This window comes from Ictidomys tridecemlineatus, chromosome 10 (genome assembly GCF_052094955.1).
Source record: "Ictidomys tridecemlineatus isolate mIctTri1 chromosome 10, mIctTri1.hap1, whole genome shotgun sequence".
Lineage (NCBI taxonomy): Eukaryota > Metazoa > Chordata > Mammalia > Rodentia > Sciuridae > Ictidomys > Ictidomys tridecemlineatus.
In genome coordinates this window covers 19,203,465-19,213,210 of record NC_135486.1, presented here as the reverse complement: position 1 = coordinate 19,213,210, position 9,746 = coordinate 19,203,465, and the positions used below count along the sequence as shown (strand labels likewise).

Sequence of the window (9,746 nt, the reverse complement as noted above, 5' to 3'; positions counted from 1 at the left end):
ATTGTTACTCCATATAAATAAGAATTGCATAATGATGGTTATTTGAAAGCCAAATTAATTATATTAAAACTATCTGTGGCTCAGAAAAATATGAGGAAATTGAACTTGGAAGAAACTATCTAAAATGGCATGTGGCAAAGGGAAAAATAATGATATTTATGATAGAAAACCTTTAGTTTTCTAAGTAGAAAAATAGAGAATAAAGATTAATTTATTCCTAAAACAAGCACAATAAATTATAGCACAAATTTAAAAAACTAAAACCAAGAAACAATAAAGAAAATCTACAAATCAAGAGCTGGTTACCTGGTTCTTTGAAAAGATCAATAAAATAGGTGACAGAGAAGGGAGAGGAAACATAAATTAATAATATCATAATATCAGAAATGAAAAAGCATAATCACTACTGATTGATCCCATGAATACATAAAGAAAAATACAGGAATATTATAAAATATGATATGCCCCTGAATTTGATAAATTAGAAAATGAACCAACTCTTTGAACTACACAAATTATTAAAATCATGAAAAGGAGAAATACAAAATTGGAATAATACACTTATTAAAATTATTCAGTCAATAACTGAGAAGTTGTCATAAAAGAAAGGACCAGACTCAAATAATTTCATTGTTGAGTTATTTCAAAAATTTAAGAAGGAAGAGTTACCAATTCAACACAGCTTCTTTCAGAAAGTAAAATGAAATACTTTAATTTTAAGGACCCAGAATTGCCCTAATATCAGAAAACTAATAAATACTTTATAAGAAAGGAAAACCACTAACAAGTATCTCTCATGAATATAAATGGAAAAAGCATCAACATAACATTGTTGAACTGAACAGAACAATGTTATGCACATTTAATAAGTGCATTCATTATAGTTATGCAAAGATGGTTAAATGAACAAAGATCAAACAACATATTCATCCACATCTACAAGATAAGGAAGAAAATCATCTGATTATGTTACATGGGGCAGAAAAGTATTTGTCTGAATTCAACACCTGTTTATGATAGAAATTAACAGAGATCTTGGAATAGATTCAATTTCTCATTCTGCTATAGAACATTTATAAAAACTAAAAATAGAAACCAAATTTAAAGAAAAATAATTCCATTTTAACATAATAGTTACAGAAGTAAAGCTACACACTTTACATCTAAAGTTGGGGAAATTTTAAGAAGTCCTCTCACAACACTAATATCCTGGAAGTACTAATAGTGCAATAAAAAAGAAAAGGAAAATAAACAGAAAACATAAGGAAAGGGAAAAATGTAGCTGTCTTTATCCACAGATAATTAATTGGTCACATATAATCCCAAAGATTGAAGTATAAATAAAATCTTTTTAAAAAGTGAGTGTATTGAGAGCATAGGGTAAAATGTTATTAAGTAAAAGTCATTTCTATTCCCATATATTCTTTCAACACAATCTATAGATTCAATACAATTAGAATAAACAGCCGAAAATTTGTAGATATCAACAAAGTCATTCAAGCACGTGTACAGAAAGACAGGACTTAAAGCAGAACAAACAAAATACAATAAAGAAAGAAGGTGACTAGAATACTCACAATATATTAACATGAACTATAATAATGAAGATAAAGTTAGCATGGTACTGGGAAACCCACAGATACTTAGGTGAATGAAATCCAATTGAAAGCTCAGAAAAAACAACAACAACTATTTCATCAAGAGATTTTTGAGAAGAAGCAAAGACACTTTACGAAAAAATATCATCTTTTCAACAAAACAAACCATATGAGTATAAATAAGGGAAAAAAAGAACCGAGAAAAAGGCTTCAATTAAAATGTTAAATGTACAATAGTAAAATTTTTAGAGAAAAACACAGAATTAAATATGTTCTTGCTTGGGGTTGCCGATGAGTTTTTACATGTAACATACAAAAATATATGATCCAAGAGTAGAAAATTGTTGTTTAATTTTTTCAATGAAACTGAAATCTTCCCCTGAATAAAAGAAAATGCTGAAATAAATAAGTAAGTAAATAAATAAATAAACACAAGTTACCAATTAAGAAAAAATTTGCAAAATACACATAATACATAGGAACAAATAGGTTCTACTGAAACTCAACAATAGAAAACATACAATCCAACTGAAAAATTGTCAAAAGAATTAAACAGACCCCTTACCACAGAAGACATGCTGATGTTGAATAGTCACATAAATAGATACTGAACATAATTTGACATTAAAAAATGACAAATTAAGACATTAATGAGGTATAACTCCCTACTTATTAGGATAGTTAAAATCCAAAGACAATTAAGACCATATTGCTGGTTACATTGAGAGCAGGAGGAGCCCTACTCCTTGCTGGTAAGAATGAAAACTAATACAATCACTTTGGAAGATGGTTGGGTATTTCCTTACAAAGCTAAATGTAATCTTGCCATACAATTTAGCAATAATGCCCCCTGGATATATACCCAGAAGATTTTTCAAAGTTATGTCCATGTAAAGTCCTGCTTGTGGATATTAAATAGACATTTCCTTCAGATAGTCCTCTAATACTGAAATGGATAAATAATCTATATAAAAATGGCTATTAAGTTACAAAAAAGACATGGATGAATCTTGAATGTATATTGCTATGTTGAAGAAGAAAGACTACATACCATAAGATTCTACTTCAATGACATTATGTGGAAAAACTTACAAAGATATTTTAGAGATCGGTACTTAAAAGGAGTATGGTTTGGAAAGGTAGTTAGAATTGTCAAGCTTAGAGAATTAGAGCAGTGAAACAATCCTAATGATATTTTAATAAGGGATATATGACACGATGCACAGGTCAAGATTCATAAAATTTTACTGAACAAGTAGGGACCTTAATGCACACAAATTGAATAAGTAGGTGGTCAAGAAATCCCAGGTTGAAATGCAAATTGTATCAAAATATCTCACTATATTATAAATACATGTGATAATTTCACTGAAGGAAGTAGAGGAAAAATGACTGATCCAAGCAACTTGGAAAATGAATGTATTAAATCTTGAGTTATATGAAATTATACACAAGTATTGTGCTATAGAGGAATTATTCCTATGGGGTTATATATTAACAATTTTGATAATGCCATAAAATTTAAAATTAAGTAAAATTACAAGTAAGTAAAATCATCCGCAAGTGACTGGAATAGTTTTCTCATTGTGGGTTAAGTGTCTACATATAAGCAGCAGTAGGGGACTACAATGACCCCTGCAGTGAAGGATTACAGTGGGCATATCAGTTGGACAGTCATGTTTATCTTCCTGTATCTATAGATAGATTCAATAAAATATGCATAGACCAGTGTATGTTCACTGATTAGTACACACACATATGTGACCCTTCATAGGTTTGAAGATCCAGATCCAATGGAAATGCATTAGAAATTATCACATCTGACATTTATGTTTTGTTTTCCAATATTATTGTCTGGTAAAATTCATCAGTGCTCTTTGGGTAAATATCTAATTCTACAACTGGGAAATAATTTGTGCTAAATATTAAAAATCACTTTGTATTGCCACATAAGAAAGTGCAAACATATACAAAAACAAAACAAAGAACAGACGGTATAAAAGGAACTAAAGGAGCGGGCATGGACAAAAAAAATATTCCCAATGGCTAAAGCTGTAATAATTTGAACCAGAAAATAAAGCAATATTAAATTGTAATCCAAATAAAACTAAATAAATATAAATTCCATTCTAACATAAATACTTGAATAAATAAACAAGTAGGAAAAAACACATCTCTTGTGCAGAATTGCAATTTTTTTTTGATGCTTAGCCCTCAAGTATGAGGAGCATTCCTCTCATGCTGTGTGAACTTAACGGTGACATTCTTTTCTATACAAAAGAGTAACAATAACTTTGCAGTTGAGAAGACTTATAAGCACTACTTTATTCAACCGATCCAAATTGACATCAATGGTGATGTCATGTTGATATTATGACTCCTTATTAAAATGTGAAACAGTGCCACTTACCTCTATGGTCCTCCTCCCAAAAGCACATAATTGGTGCTATTCAACAGAAAAAAAAGTCACATAAATCCAAAGTAGTTCAAAATATCCAGCCAATTTTCTTCTAATCTCTTAAGGTCATCAAAAACAAGGGAAGTCTGTGAATTTGTCCAGTCAACAGAAGCCTAAGAAGATATAACTACTAATTGCAATGTGTATCCTGAATGAGATTTTGCAGCAGAACAAGGATACAAAAGTTTTACATAAAATTTTATGTAAAAATTAAGGAAATGTTTATGAGATATGGATTGTGGTTCAAAATAATCTATCAGTATTTGTTCCTTAATTGTGCCAAATGTACAAACTAATGTAAGATGTTAATAATAAACTAAGTGAATATTATATGAAGTGTCTTTGTACTATCTGCAATTTTTGTACATTTAAATTGGTTATAATGATGAAATGTGTATTTTTAAATGAAATCTTCAAATAATATCATTGCTGCCAATATGCCTATTATTTTTAAATTTTATACATGAACTTCCTTGACCTTTAAGCTTTTATATATTCAACAGTTATTGTACTCAATGTTGAAATCTTTCATTGTCTCTAAGTACATTTTTTACACTAAAAACTTATACTAGTTTAATCTTTTAATGGAGGTTATTTTAAATAGGGTTGATTTGATAATGTTACTGAACCTTCACTTACTAAGGAGTTTAAATGTAGTTTGTACATAATGAAAATGTAAATCAAGGAGTATTTTAAAACTAGAGGTCTGTTGACTAATGTCCAATTTTTTAATCATCTAGAACTTAATAAAATCTCACAAATGACATGGACTGTTGAATCAGCAGTTCTAATATGATTCAATTCAATATCTATTATGAAGTTCCTTTAATAGTTACACTGCAGCACATTTCAAAGTGCAATAAAGTAGAATTAAAGAGCATTTTATGTGAGCTAGACTAAAAGCAATTCCTGAAAATATTTCAGTCTGAGTTTCCAATGTTTTAACTTATGCTTATTGAGGTTTCTGTTTATGTTTTTGTTTATTTTTTAATACATGCTGTTAGAGCACTCAGGAAAGCAATTTACATGGAAAATAAACAACTTGCTGACTGCAAGGTGTACTGCTTAAGCAAAATGGCAAGTGCTCTTTGAATTGCAATTCTAGTTTTGTGGTTTCTTTAATTGGAAATTGCACAATATAATAAGCACTCTGATTTATTCCTTTCTATGGTTGCCTTTATGTGCTACCATACATATAAACAATGTGTATAATGCAAACCTCTTGAACTTTTGTGTTCATGAAAAGTGAGTTATTTTTCTTTTTTCCTATGTACAATCTAATCTACTATTAAACATATTTTAAATATATATAATAAAAGTGATTTTCAAAATAATCAGCACTGTTCAATTGGTTTTTCAATACTACTCAGTAAAATATTTAATAGTTCTGCTATGATTTTACTATATAACATTTTGGATAACTATAAGTGTCTTTCAAACCTTGTAAATATGTTATTTTTCTAGTTATGGTTTTGTTAATTTGCTTATTTTCAGAGAATATATTACACATGCTTTTCATCCCATGAAACAGGTCAACACTGTATTGCTTGAGTGTCATCAACTTTTCAAAATACACTATGAAAAAGATTTGAACAATGTCTTTTTTGTTGGTCCAGATAAAAAAGAAATAATGCTGAGAATTAAAAGTTTTGTTGTGATTTTCTTTTTATTCTAATAATATCCTGTAGATGAACATTTGACATGGCATGCTTCATGTTAATTTTGTAGGATGCAGGTAATACAGTAGGTGAAGGGAAGTTTGTGGCCTTTGAAAGAATGTAATACAAAAGAAAAGGGAGTCAATGTCATGCCCTAAGTCTGCATCCTAAGTATTGAGAAAACAGTATGTCTGAGATGGATGTTGCTGGACAGGGCTTCCCATGCACTGGGCTTCCAGAGGGTGATTCCACTTCCATGCTATTTCTCATATTTAAAGAGAGAGGGCAGCAAGAAAAAAGCTTATTAAAAAAGTAGGGAAAGAGAGAAACTTCCTCAATGAGGAAATTGTTTTAGAAGAAGGGAAAGCCTTCACACATCCAATTTGACTATTAATCTGTTGTTTAAGTGAGCTAAGGCAGGTGAAATGAATCAATGTCTTAATAAAAAAAAATCTGAAAAGAAAAACTAATGAATCTCTTGGATATATCTAAGAAAGATATATCCTATTAAAATGTATTTATTTGTTTTCAGCTTATACACTTTACCAACTTTAGAAGTTTCTATTCCTACTTTATGATATCTTTTCATGCAATTGAAAATAAATGTAATAAGTCTTGCTACTAAAATAAATTTTGACAATTTCCATGCACCAATTTTCTTTTATTATTTTTCTATCTCATTTAATTATAAATTGTATGGTATATAAAAATCCAATAAAAATATAAAAAGAAATATGAGGTAGCTGCCTCTTTTTCTTCTACAGTCATTTTGTGTTACAATAAAAACCTTGAAAGTTAGCAACTAACTTTCTTAGCACCAATCAGGTATCTTTTCCCCTTTACTCCTTTCTGCATTTCATCAGAATATATCTAATCTGTACAAGATGTACTGGTTTCTGTAACACACAAAGTTTGGGGCCCATAAAAACAAAAATATATTTTTAGTGCTTTTATAGATTAGAAGTCAGTCTCAGGTCCCACTGGGTAAAAATAGAGGTGTTACAGGGCTACAATTATTTTTTTGGAGATTCTTGGGGAGAATTCATTCCCTTGATTTTCTAGCTTCTAAAGGCAATTTATGTACCTCTGCTCATGGCTGTCTTTGTCCGTTTTCAAATCCAGCAAAGTACCCTGTCTTCAACACTTCTTTTACAACTGAAGCTCTCTGAAAACATAACCAGAAAAGGTTCTCTGTTTTTAAGGATCTATGTGATTAAAATGGGCTCATGCAGATATTTCCTGGTATTTTTCCTACCTCAAGGTATCTAATTTATATAAGTAAAATCCCTTTTGCTATGTAAGATAATATTCACAGTCTCATGATATTACAAGACTAACACATTTGGAATATCAGTATTCTGTCTACAAAATAAGTAAAATATTTTATGTAAGTATTCTACTCTATACTTCTATGATATCAGCTCTTTTAGATTCCACATAAGTTTGACTGTGTAGTACTTGTCTTTCTGTGCCAGATTTATTTGACATGATGTCCTCTAGATTCATCTGTTTTTGCAAATGACAAGATTTCATTGCTTTATGGCTGACTTGCATTTCATCAGGTGTCTGTACCACATTTTCCTTATCTATTCATGTACTGACGGGCATTTTGGTTGACTCCATAATTTGATTATTTGGAATAGTGCTGCAATAAATGTGGGAGGGGAAATATCTCTTCAACATATTGGTTTCATTTCATTGGGTATACATTAATAGTGAAATTGGTGGGTTACATAATATTTCTACTTTTATTTTTTTGAAGAATTGATATACTATGTTTCATAATGACACTATCAGTTTCCCCAACATGTGCTCATCCTTATAGCACTTGTTATCTTTAGTCTTCTTTATTACCATTCTTATGGGAGTCAAGAGAGATTTTATTTTGATTTTGATTTTCATTCCCCTGATGATTAGTGATGTTGAGAAGTTTATCATATACCTATTGGCCACTTACCTGTCTTCTTTTGAGAAAAGTCTATGCATTTCTTTTGACTAGTCCTAGAAAGGAAGAAGGAAGGGGAGTAGAGACAGAATAGTTAGAAACTACCAACTATGATGTTATAGTGTGTACTTTGGACAAGAGGGATATGTTTATATATATATATATATAATTTTTAAATAGTGCATTCACTCTTGCTTTATTTTTTTCTCTGTGTCAATGTATCAATCTCTTTTCCTCATGGACAGCCTGCTTGAATAAAATGTTAGTAAATGTGATTTGAGGTCAATCATTTTGAAAGCTTTATTCAGAAAATTGAAACATTGCTAAGTACATTTTCCAGGAAAATGGTGTACTTATTATATTTACAATATTATATTTACAATATAATGGTGTACTTATTAAATTTACAACATAATAAGTAAAAGGTCCTTCTTGTAGATCTCTACCTTCTTCCATTAAGATTGTGCACTCTTTAGAAAGTTGTTTTCAAATTGTGACCTAATGTAAAAATTACCATTCATAGTTTCTGGGTTTTTTAAAAAAATATTTGTTTGGTTATTTTGTTTGTTTAACATTGGAGAGAGAGGAAAATGTAAAATACAGTACTTTAATATACTTTTCAAATTTTTCATTGATGCATATTAATTATACAGAATTTGGGGGGTCTTATTGTGGCATGTTGATATGCATGCTATAATAAATTACAAATACAATTTGATTAATTCATTCCCCAATTTTTCTATCTCCCTCCTTCTGATACCCTTCCTCTACCCTAAAGTTCTCTCTTCTACTTTTGTAGCATCACACATAACTCTTTCTTAGTTCTTTCTTTTCCCACTATATCCACTTTATATGAGTAAAAACATATGATACTTTTCTGAGTCTGACTATTTCACTCAAAATTATAGTCTCAGTTCCATCCATTTCCTGAAAATGACATAATTTCTTTCTTTTAAATGGCTGAATAAAACTCCATTTCTATACATAGACCATACTTTCTTTACTTATTCATACATTAATCAACATCTAGACTCATTCCAACAATTTGATTATTGTGAATTGTGCTATGAAAAAGATGGGTATTCATGTATCTCTAAAAGTATGCTGATTTTAATTCTTTTGGATAATTACCAACAATTGGTATAATTGGATCATATGGTAGTTCTATTTTCAGCTTTTTGAAGAACCTCCATACTGATTTCCATAGTATGAATTTATACTTCCACCACCAGTGTTTGAAAGCTTCTTTTTTCTTCATCCTCACCAGCATTTTAGTGTTATTTGCATTCTAACTGAAGTAAGAGAATTTCAACGTATATTTGATTTACATTCTCTATTGGCTAAATATGTTGCATATTTTAAACATATAATCACTGCCGATTGTACTTCCTTGTTTTAGAAGTATCTGTTCATTTTCTCATTTATTGATTGGATTATATTTTGAGGCCTTTTTTTGGTGTTCTTTATATATTTTGTATGTCATTCCCCTGTTGAAGAGGAGTTAGTAAAGATTTTCTTCCATTTTTTAGGATTCTCTTTACTCTGACAGTTGTTTCCTTTGTTATACAGAAGTTTTTACTTTGGTTTTTGTTCTTATTTCTGGAGATAGAAGTGTCCTGTTCAATTTTTTTTTGCCTGCACCACCATTATGATAAAATGTTCTCCCTAAAAGTTCTACAGTTTCAGGTCTTATACTTAGATCTTTAGTCATATACTATGCTATAGTTTGGATATGAGATGTTCCCAAAAAACTCCTCTTAAAATGCAAGAGTTTTCAATGGTGATAAAATTAGATATTAAAAGCTATAACCTAATTAGTCCTTCCTAGTTCAGGCAACTGACTGACTGGGTGGTAAATGTAGGCAGGTAGGGCAAGACTGCAGGAGGTAAGTCATTGGGGATGTGTCCTGGAAGATTGTTCTTCCTCTGGCCCCTTCTCTCTCTTTTTCTCTGTTTTCTGGTCCCACAATCAGCTGAGCAGCTTTTCTCTGCTGGGTCCTTCTCTGAGAAGTACTGCATCACCTTGAGCCCAGAGTAATGGAGAAGATTGTCTATTGACTGAGACCACTGAAAACATGAGGCTCACA

General features: G+C 30.4%; 1 long non-coding RNA gene across 1 annotated transcript; it reads right to left on the bottom strand.

Annotated features, from left to right (window-relative positions):
• Positions 1–782: 782 nt before the first annotated feature.
• LOC144367010 (uncharacterized) lies at positions 783–7,991 on the bottom strand. The gene is made up of 4 exons (XR_013426223.1): positions 7,672–7,991; positions 6,799–6,879; positions 4,009–4,044; positions 783–1,977 (listed from the first exon to the last, which is right to left on the bottom strand). It is a non-coding gene; the product is annotated as an uncharacterized LOC144367010 (long non-coding RNA).
• Positions 7,992–9,746: the final 1,755 nt, after the last annotated feature.